Here is a 10,006-nt window from a genome sequence, read left to right on the forward strand (position 1 = left end):
TCTTTCTCTGATTCCTTCAATAGGGGACCTATTCTCAGTTCAGTGGTTTGCTGCTGGCATTCGCCTCTGTATTTGCTGTATTCTGGCTGTGTCTCTCAGGAGAGATCTACATCCGGCTCCTGTCGGTCTGCACTTCTTTGCTTCATCCATCTTGTCTAATTGGGTGGCTGTATATGTATGGGCCACATGTGGGGCAGGTTCTGAATGGGTGTTCCTTCAGTCTCTGTTTTAATCTTTGCCTCTCCCTTCCCTGCCAAGGGTATTCTTTTTCCTCATTTAAAGAAGGAGTGAAGCATTCACATTTTGATCATCCGTTTTGAGTTTCGTTTGTTCTAGGGATCTAGGGTAATTCAAGCATTTGGGCTAATAGCCACTTATCAATGAGTGCATACCATGTATGTCTTTCTGTGATTGGGTTAGCTCACTCAGGATGATATTTTCCAGTTCCAACCATTTGCCTACGAATTTCATAAACTCGTTGTTTTTGATAGCTGAGTAATATTCCATTGTGTAGATGTACCACATTTTCTGTATCCATTCCTCTGTTGAAGGGCATCTGGGTTCTTTCCAGCTTCTGGCTATTATAAATAAGGCTGCGATGAACATAGTGGAGCACGTGTCTCTTTTATATGTTGAGGCATCTTTTGGGTATATGCCCAAGAGAGGTATAGCTGGATCCTCAGGCAGTTCAATGTCCAATTTTCTGAGGAACCTCCAGACTGATTTCCAGAATGGTTTTACCAGTCTGCAATCCCACCAACAATGGAGGAGTGTTCCTCTTTCTCCACATCCTCGCCAGCATCTGCTGTCACCTGAGTTTTTGATCTTAGCCATTCTCACTGGTGTGAGGTGAAATCTCAGGGTTGTTTTGATTTGCATTTCCCTTATGACTAAAGATGTTGAACATTTCTTTAGGTGTTTCTCAGCCATTCGGCATTCCTCAGCTGTGAATTCTTTGTTTAGCTCTGAACCCCATTTTTTAATAGGGTTATTTGTTTCCCTGCGGTCTAACTTCTTGAGTTCTTTGTATATTTTGGATATAAGGCCTCTATCTGTTGTAGGATTGGTAAAGATCTTTTCCCAATCTGTTGGTTGCCGTTTTGTCCTAACCACAGTGTCCTTTGCCTTACAGAAGCTTTGCAGTTTTATGAGATCCCATTTGTCGATTCTTGATCTTAGAGCATAAGCCATTGGTGTTTTGTTCAGGAAATTTTTTCCAGTGCCCATGTGTTCCAGATGCTTCCCTAGTTTTTCTTCTATTAGTTTGAGTGTGTCTGGTTTGATGTGGAGGTCCTTGATCCACTTGGACTTAAGCTTTGTACAGGGTGATAAGCATGGATCGATCTGCATTCTTCTACATGTTGCCCTCCAGTTGAACCAGCACCATTTGCTGAAAATGCTATCTTTTTTCCATTGGATGGTTTTGGCTCCTTTGTCAAAAATCAAGTGACCATAGGTGTGTGGGTTCATTTCTGGGTCTTCAATTCTATTCCATTGGTCTATCTGTCTGTCTCTGTACCAATACCATGCAGTTTTTATCACTATTGCTCTGTAATACTGCTTGAGTTCAGGGATAGTGATTCCCCCTGAAGTCCTCTTATTGTTGAGGATAGCTTTAGCTATCCTGGGTTTTTTGTTATTCCAGATGAATTTGCAAATTGTTCTGTCTAACTCTTTGAAGAATTGGATTGGTATTTTGATGGGGATTGCATTGAATCTGTAGATTGCTTTTGGTAAAATGGCCATTTTTACTATATTAATCCTGCCAATCCATGAGCATGGGAGATCTTTCCATCTTCTGAGGTCTTCTTCAATTTCTTTCCTCAGTGTCTTGAAGTTCTTATTGTACAGATCTTTTACTTGCTTTGTTAAAGTCACACCGAGGTACTTTATATTATTTGGGTCTATTATGAAGGGTGTCGTTTCCCTAATTTCTTTCTCGGCTTGTTTCTCTTTTGTATAGAGGAAGGCAACTGATTTATTTGAGTTAATTTTATACCCAGCCACTTTGCTGAAGTTGTTTATCAGCTTTAGTAGTTCTCTGGTGGAACTTTTGGGATCACTTAAATATACTATCATGTCGTCTGCAAATAGTGATATTTTGACCTCTTCTTTTCCGATCTGTATCCCCTTGATCTCCTTTTGTTGTCTGATTGCTCTGGCTAGAACTTCAAGAACTATATTGAATAAGTAGGGAGAGAGTGGGCAGCCTTGTCTAGTCCCTGATTTTAGTGGGATTGCTTCAAGTTTCTCTCCATTTAGTTTAATGTTAGCAACTGGTTTGCTGTATATGGCTTTTACTATGTTTAGGTATGGGCCTTGAATTCCTATTCTTTCCAGGACTTTTATCATGAAGGGGTGTTGAATTTTGTCAAATGCTTTCTCAGCATCTAATGAAATGATCATGTGGTTCTGTTCTTTCAGTTTGTTTATATAATGGATCACGTTGATGGTTTTCCGTATATTAAACCATCCCTGCATGCCTGGGATGAAGCCTACTTGACAATGGTGGATGATTGTTTTGATGTGCTCTTGGATTCGGTTTGCCAGAATTTTATTGAGTATTTTTGCGTCGATATTCATAAGGGAAATTGGTCTGAAGTTCTCTTTCTTTGTTGTGTCTTTGTGTGGTTTAGGTATAAGAGTAATTGTGGCTTCGTAGAAGGAATTCGGTAGGGCTCCATCTGTTTCAATTTTGTGGAATAGTTTGGATAATATTGGTATGAGGTCTTCTATGAAGGTTTGATAGAATTCTGCACTAAACCCGTCTGGACCTGGGCTCTTTTTGGTTGGGAGACCTTTAATGACTGCTTCTATTTCCTTAGGAGTTATGGGGTTGTTTAACTGGTTTATCTGTTCCTGATTTAACTTCGATACCTGGTATCTGTCTAGGAAATTGTCCATTTCCTGAAGATTTTCAAATTTTGTTGAATATAGGTTTTTATAGTAAGATCTGATGATTTTTTGAATTTCCTCTGAATCTGTAGTTATGTCTCCCTTTTCATTTCTGATTTTGTTAATTTGGACGCACTCTCTGTGTCCTCTCGTTAGTCTGGCTAAGGGTTTATCTATCTTGTTGATTTTCTCAAAGAACCAACTTTTGGTTCTGTTGATTCTTTCTATGGTCCTTTTTGTTTCTACTTGGTTGATTTCAGCTCTGAGTTTGATTATTTCCTGCCTTCTACTCCTCCTGGGTGTATTTGCTTCTTTTTGTTCTAGAGCTTTTAGGTGTGCTGTCAAGCTGCTGACATATGCTCTTTCCTGTTTCTTTCTGCAGGCACTCAGCGCTATGAGTTTTCCTCTTAGCACAGCTTTCATTGTGTCCCATAAGTTTGAGTATGTTGTATCTTCATTTTCATTAAATTCTAAAAAGTTTTTAATTTCTTTATTTCTTCCTTGACCAGGTTATCATTGAGTAGAGCATTGTTCAATTTCCATGTATATGTGGGCATTCTCCCCTTATTGTTATTGAAGACCAGTTTTAGGCCGTGGTGGTCCGATAGCACGCATGGGATTATTTCTATCTTTCTGTACCTGTTGAGGCCCGTTTTTTGACCAATTATATGGTCAATTTTGGAGAAAGTACCATGAGGAGCTGAGAAGAAGGTATATCCTTTTGCTTTAGGATAGAATGTTCTATAAATATCCGTTCAGTCCATTTGGCTCATGACTTCTCTTAGTCTGTCGACATCACTGTTTAATTTCTGTTTCCATGATCTGTCCATTGATGAGAGTGGGGTGTTGAAATCTCCCACTATTATTGTGTGAGGTGCAATGTGTGTTTTGAGCTTTAGTAAGGTTTCTTTTACATATGTAGGTGCCCTTGTATTTGGGGCATAGATATTTAGGATTGAGAGTTCATCTTGGTGGATTTTTCCTTTGATGAATATGAAGTGTCCTTCCTTATCTTTTTTGATGACTTTTAGTTGGAAATTGATTTTATTTGATATTAGAATGGCTACTCCAGCTTGCTTCTTTTGACCATTTGCTTGGAAAGTTGTTTTCCAGCCTTTCACTCTGAGGTAATGTCTGTCTTTGTCTCTGAGGTGTGTTTCCTGTAGGCAGCAGAATGCAGGGTCCTCGTTGCGTATCCAGTTTGTTAATCTATGTCTTTTTATTGGGGAGTTGAGGCCATTGATATTGAGAGATATTAAGGAATAGTGATTATTGTTTCCCTTTATATTCATATTTGGATGTGAGGTTATGTTTGTGTGCTTTCATTCTCTTTGTTTTGTTGCCAAGACGATTAGTTTCTTGCTTCTTCTAGGGTATAGCTTGCCTCCTTATGTTGGGCTTTACCATTTATTATCCTTTGTAGTGCTGGATTTGTAGAAAGATATTGTGTAAATTTGGTTTTGTCATGGAATATCTTGGTTTCTCCATCAATGTTAATTGAGAGTTTTGCTGGATACAGTAACCTGGGCTGGCATTTGTGTTCTCTTAGGGTCTGTATAACATCAGTCCAGGATCTTCTGGCCTTCATAGTTTCTGGCGAGAAGTCTGGTGTGATTCTGATAGGTCTCCCTTTATATGTTACTTGACCTTTTTCCCTTACTGCTTTTAATATTCTTTCCTTATTTTGTGCGTTTGGTGTTTTGACAATTATGTGACGGGAGGTGTTTCTTTTCTGGTCCAATCTATTTGGAGTTCTGTAGGCTTCTTGTATGTCTATGGGTATCTCTTTTTTTAGGTTAGGGAAGTTTTCTTCTATGATTTTGTTGAAGATATTTACTGGTCCTTTGAGCTGGGAGTCTTCACTCTCTTCTATACCTATTATCCTTAGGTTTGATCTTCTCATTGAGTCCTGGATTTCCTGTATGTTTTGGACCAGTAGCTTTTTCCGCTTTACATTATCTTTGACAGTTGAGTCAATGATTTCTATGGAATCTTCTGCTCCTGAGATTCTCTCTTCCATCTCTTGTATTCTGTTGGTGAAGCTTGTATCTACAGCTCCTTGTCTCTTCTTTTGGTTTTCTATATCCAGGGTTGTTTCCATGTGTTCTTTCCTGATTGCTTCTATTTCCATATTTAATTCCTTCAACTGTTTGTTTGTGTTTTCCTGGAATTCTTTCAGGGATTTTTGCGATTCCTCTCTGTAGGCTTTTACTTGTTTATTAATGTTTTCCTGTGCTTCCCTAAGTGTGTTCATGTCTTTCTTGAAGTCCTCCAGCATCATGATCAAATATGATTTTGAAACTAGATCTTGCTTTTCTGGTGTGTTTGGATATTCCGTGTTTGCTTTGGTGGGAGAATTGGGCTCCGATGATGGCATGTAGTCTTGGTTTCTGTTGCTAGGGTTCCTGAGCTTGCCTCTCGCCATCAGATTATCTCTAGTGTTACTTTGTTCTGCTATTTCTGACAGTGGCTAGACTGTCCTATAAGCCTGTGTGTCAGGAGTGCTGTAGACCTGTTTTCCTCTCTTTCAGTCAGTTATGGGGACAGAGTGTTCTGCTTTCGGGCGTGTAGTTTTTCCTCTCTACAGGTCTTCAGCTGTTCCTGTGGGCCTGTGTCTTGAGTTCACCAGGCAGCTTTCTTGCAGCAGAACATTTGGTCTTACCTGTGGTCCTGAGGCTCAAGTTCGCTCATGGGGTGCTGCCCACGGGCTCTCTGCAGCGGCAGCAACCAGGAAGACCTGTGCCGCCCCTTCCGGGAGCTTCAGTGCACCAGGGTTCCAGATGGTCTTTGGCTTTTTCCTCTGGCGTCCGCGATGTGTGTGCAGGGAGCAGTCTCTTCTGGTTTCCCAGGCTTGTCTGCCTCTCTGAAGGTTTAGCTCTCCCTCCCACGGGATTTGGGTGCAGAAAACTGTTTATCCGGTGTGTTTCTTTCAGGTTCCGGCGGTGTCTCAGGCGCAGGGGTCCTGCCGCTCTTGGGCCCTCCCCCACGGGAGCCCAGAGGCCTTATACAGTTTCCTCTTGGGCCAGGGATGTGGGCAGGGGTGAGCAGTGTTGGTGGTCTCTTCCGCTCTGCAGCCTCAGGAGTGCCCACCTGACCAGGCGGTTGGGTCTCTCTCTCACCGGGTCTGGGAGCAGAGAGCTGCTGCGGGCCGGGATCCGCTGGTGTGGGACTTCCGCTAAACACAGAACGTGCCCGGTCCTAGAGAAATTCTGCTTCCGTGTGTCCCAAGCTCACCAGGCAGCTTTCGTGCAGCAGAAATTTTGGTCTTACCTGTGGTCCCGAGGCTCAGGTTCGCTCGTGGGGTGCTGCCCAGGGGCTCTCTGCAGCGGCAGCAACCAGGAAGCGTATATTTTGGTTTTATTTGTTTTTTTTTTTTTGTTTTGTTTTTGTTTTTTCCGGAGCTGGGGACCGAACCCAGGGGCTTGCGCTTGCTAGGCAAGCTCTCTATCACTGAGCTAAATCCCCAACCCCTTATATTTTGGTTTTAAAAGCTCTATAACACTCTAGCATGGGTTCACAATTCAGCATCCAAGTTTGTTCTGCGGCCCTGATCAATCAATCAGGTATGGCCTGAGTACAATGATTTTTGTCATCTGCTCAAATACTAAGACAACTGTCAGCTCCCGAGTTGTCCTGTCCTGTGTTGTTGTCCCTGACTATGGTTCTTGCTACCTAATTCAAGTAAAGATCTTGCTTTGTGGGACTCTTGTACCTGCTTTGGTTCTTTTAAATTTTCTGACCTAATATTAAATAGTTTTAGTCAATAACAAGGGAAAAGCAGGTTAATTAATTCTTGGGGATATATGATGAAAGGGATGATGGGATATTGAAGGTCTAAGATATGAGGAGGGTATGTATTGGCTTCAATGCACAAGACAGGCCCTAGGCATTTTTGACATTTGTCATCGGCAGTTTGGCTCTGACTAGAAGCCCTGAAGAGACCTTGGGAACACACCTGTCGCACCAGCAATGGTAGTAGCAGATGACACAATGGTAGGTACTAATGGTGGACAAAGGTGAATTGCCTTCACAGTTCTCTGTAGGTTTTAGAGCATGCAAGGAGGAATTAGATGACACAGACATTATAGGCTTTTGTCAGAATACTGTATGACTAAGGCAGACTGTTATGAAGTGGTAAACTGTCTTTAAAATGAAATATTAGGTGAATGAATATTAATTTTTCATTCGAAGGGAAAAAGAGAAATAACTTTTTTGGATGTAATTCTGTTTAGAGAACAAATGCAGAGATGAATGAAGCTGGAGGATTTCACATCTTAACTAGCATGGCATCTGGCCTTCTCTAGACCTGTACAAACAAGACAGCATTCTAGGTTGGGCCCTTACTGTTGCCTGTGAAGAAGCATCCTCTGGGAAGAGGACTGGAAAAGGAGTCTTCATGTTTCTTCCATCAAAGGACTATTTTTATCTAAGACCCTACATTTGTGTGAGTATGTCCTTGGGAATTTCTTTGAAAAGTGAGCCAAACCCTGGGTAAGTGAGCCCTTGTTCTTCTAAAGAGTTTTTTATTTTTATTTTCTGTGTCTCATTGTTTAGGGTTCTCCCTACAGGTGTATGTATCTTGCTCAGTGTGTTCTCTGTACCTTTGGTAGCCACAAGTGGGTGTTGGATCATCTGGAACTGGAGTTACAGACAGTTGTGAGCTACCATGTGAGTACTGGGAACCAAACACAGATCTGCTACAAGAGTAGCCACTGAGCCATCTCTTCTGCACGCACTTTTTTTTTTCTTTTTTCTTTTTTTTTTTTTTTTCGGAGCTGGGGACCGAACCCAGGGCCTTCTGCTTGCTAGGCAAGCACTCTACCACTGAGCTAAATCCCCAACCCCCTGAGCCATCTCTTCTAATCCCATCTACCAGGCCAAGCACAACCGAACTCCAAGGGAGCATAGTTGTATCTTTCAGCAAACACACTGACAACCAGGACATAGGTGATTTTGAGGTGAGAACATTTTCCCTTAAATCAGATACTTCATAATGAATTTGCTTAATATGGAACAATGCAGCCAGGCTGTTTTTAATGTTGTAAGTTCTTCTAATATTTTGTTGTAAATAAGTTTCTAAATCGGTACGGATTTATTGAATCCAGCAAGCAGAGATCACTGTACAACATCATGCTATGAGAAGTGACAATGTCCAAAAGGTAACACATGTAAACAAAGTATGCCATCCCATATGACGGACTTAATTTTGTGTGAAAGAAAAGTTTTTTCCTTTGTAAATGTGGAAACATGATAGGGAAAATTAAGTTAAATGGTGTCATTATTTTCTAAGAACAAAACAATTCCAGTCAATACATTAATTTTATGTAAAAAGACATGACTCTATTTTTTCTTACTTTACTCAACTAATTGGCTTTAAGATCATGTTTCTAGAAAGAAAGCGAGTTACAAAGATAAACCAGAAATCTGCAAGGCCCCAGAAAAGGAAAGGAACAAACAGCATCAAGACAGAAGCAGAAAGTACAGTAACGGAGTGGGGATAATGATGACAGAAATCAGGATTGACTGGTACCCAGCAGGGACTGCCTGGTACCCAGCAAACATGGTCTTGAAAAGAGCGAGCTTGGGAAGATGTGTGACGGCCTCTGTCTAAGAAGCATGTTAGAGAGAGCAAGTGGGGAAGAGGCAGATCAACCTTGTGTAGATGAGGGGAATTGGGAGTGACAATCACAGCTCTAAGCTGGTTGGGGGTTGTGGAAGGTGTTACGGGTCTGGGTATCTGGATATATCATGGGATTTTAGGATAGGCTAGAAGGATGTGACAGATGGATTGTAGATAAAGTGAGACAAGTGTTCATAGGCTAGTGGCAGGCCCAGCTTAGGGTGCTGGCTGAGCAGCTATGCATGGGTCCAGAATGTGACTCACACTTATTACTTGTGGTCCTATTCTCAAGCTGAGGGTTCTTTACAATTCATAAAGTATAATGTGTTAGTCCTTTGGCCAGTAGCATTTTCTCTGATCACTGTTTGACTCTGGGGCCTACTCTTGTCTCCTTTGCCTCCCATATTTGAAAGCAGCTCTGTATCTCACCCATTCCACAAAGCCTGGTGCCTGTGCTAATTTTCTCAAACAGTAATTCTAAAAATCTTAATTTTGTGTGTGTGTGTGTGTGTGTGTGTGTGTGTGTGTGTGTGTGTGTGTGTATACATACACATGTGTATATATGGAGGTAAAGACATTTTGGAGAAGTTGTTTTCTTCCTACCACATATGTCCTTAGGATCAAACTCAGATAGTCTAGCTTGGTGGCAAGTCGCTCTATTCATTGAGAAATTCTACCAGTTCTTCAAGTCATTCTGATGGAGGATTAACAAACTACAGAAAGTCATTATGCTGTGATTGGTTACTTTCCTCATTATGATCAAATGCCTGACAAAAAATCAATTTGAAGAAGCATTTATTTAGCATCAATACCAGGCCTTCCCTGAGTTATTTTGACAATCTTTTTCTTGTAACTTAATAAATTGAGCCTCTGTCTGCTTTACCCTGACTGAACATTTTCTGGTGGATTGGTTTTGCTTCTGTTTTGTTATCAAGTAAATTTTTTATTGAGCTAACTGTAGGTTGTGGAAAAGCTGCAATGAAGATTGAAAGACTAGGGAGCAGCTCACAAAATCCTTATTTCTGTCATCCACTGCAGAGTTCCAGAGTATTCAAGGTCACCTTTATCCTTCCAGCACTGACAAGTTCAGAATTTACCAAGTCCTCCCTAAGATTTGCAGTTCATTAGAGAAGTCTGTAGAATGCACTCTGGTCTGTTCTTCTCAAAGCCACCTTCACAGCAACAGAATAGAAATGAAAGTCAGAGTCAGCCAAGGGAGGAGAGGGCCTGGTGCAGTGGAATCAGGGACGGTGGTAATTTCTGACATGTTTCCAACATGATATGACAGATGCTTATAGCGTGGTGTCTAAAATTTGCATTGGGGCTCAGCTATACAGACATAGTTGGCCACCAGGCTCCAGCAGCTTGGAAAGGTAAACTGATATAGCGTGATCCAAAGCCTGTACTTAATTATACTGTTCGATTATCTGTTGTGGTAACATGATCCACGTTACAAAACAAGACATTATAAAAATTTAAGATGCTCCAAAA

Source organism: Rattus norvegicus, chromosome 4, assembly GCF_036323735.1.
Source record: "Rattus norvegicus strain BN/NHsdMcwi chromosome 4, GRCr8, whole genome shotgun sequence".
NCBI classification, from domain to species: Eukaryota; Metazoa; Chordata; class Mammalia; order Rodentia; family Muridae; genus Rattus; species Rattus norvegicus.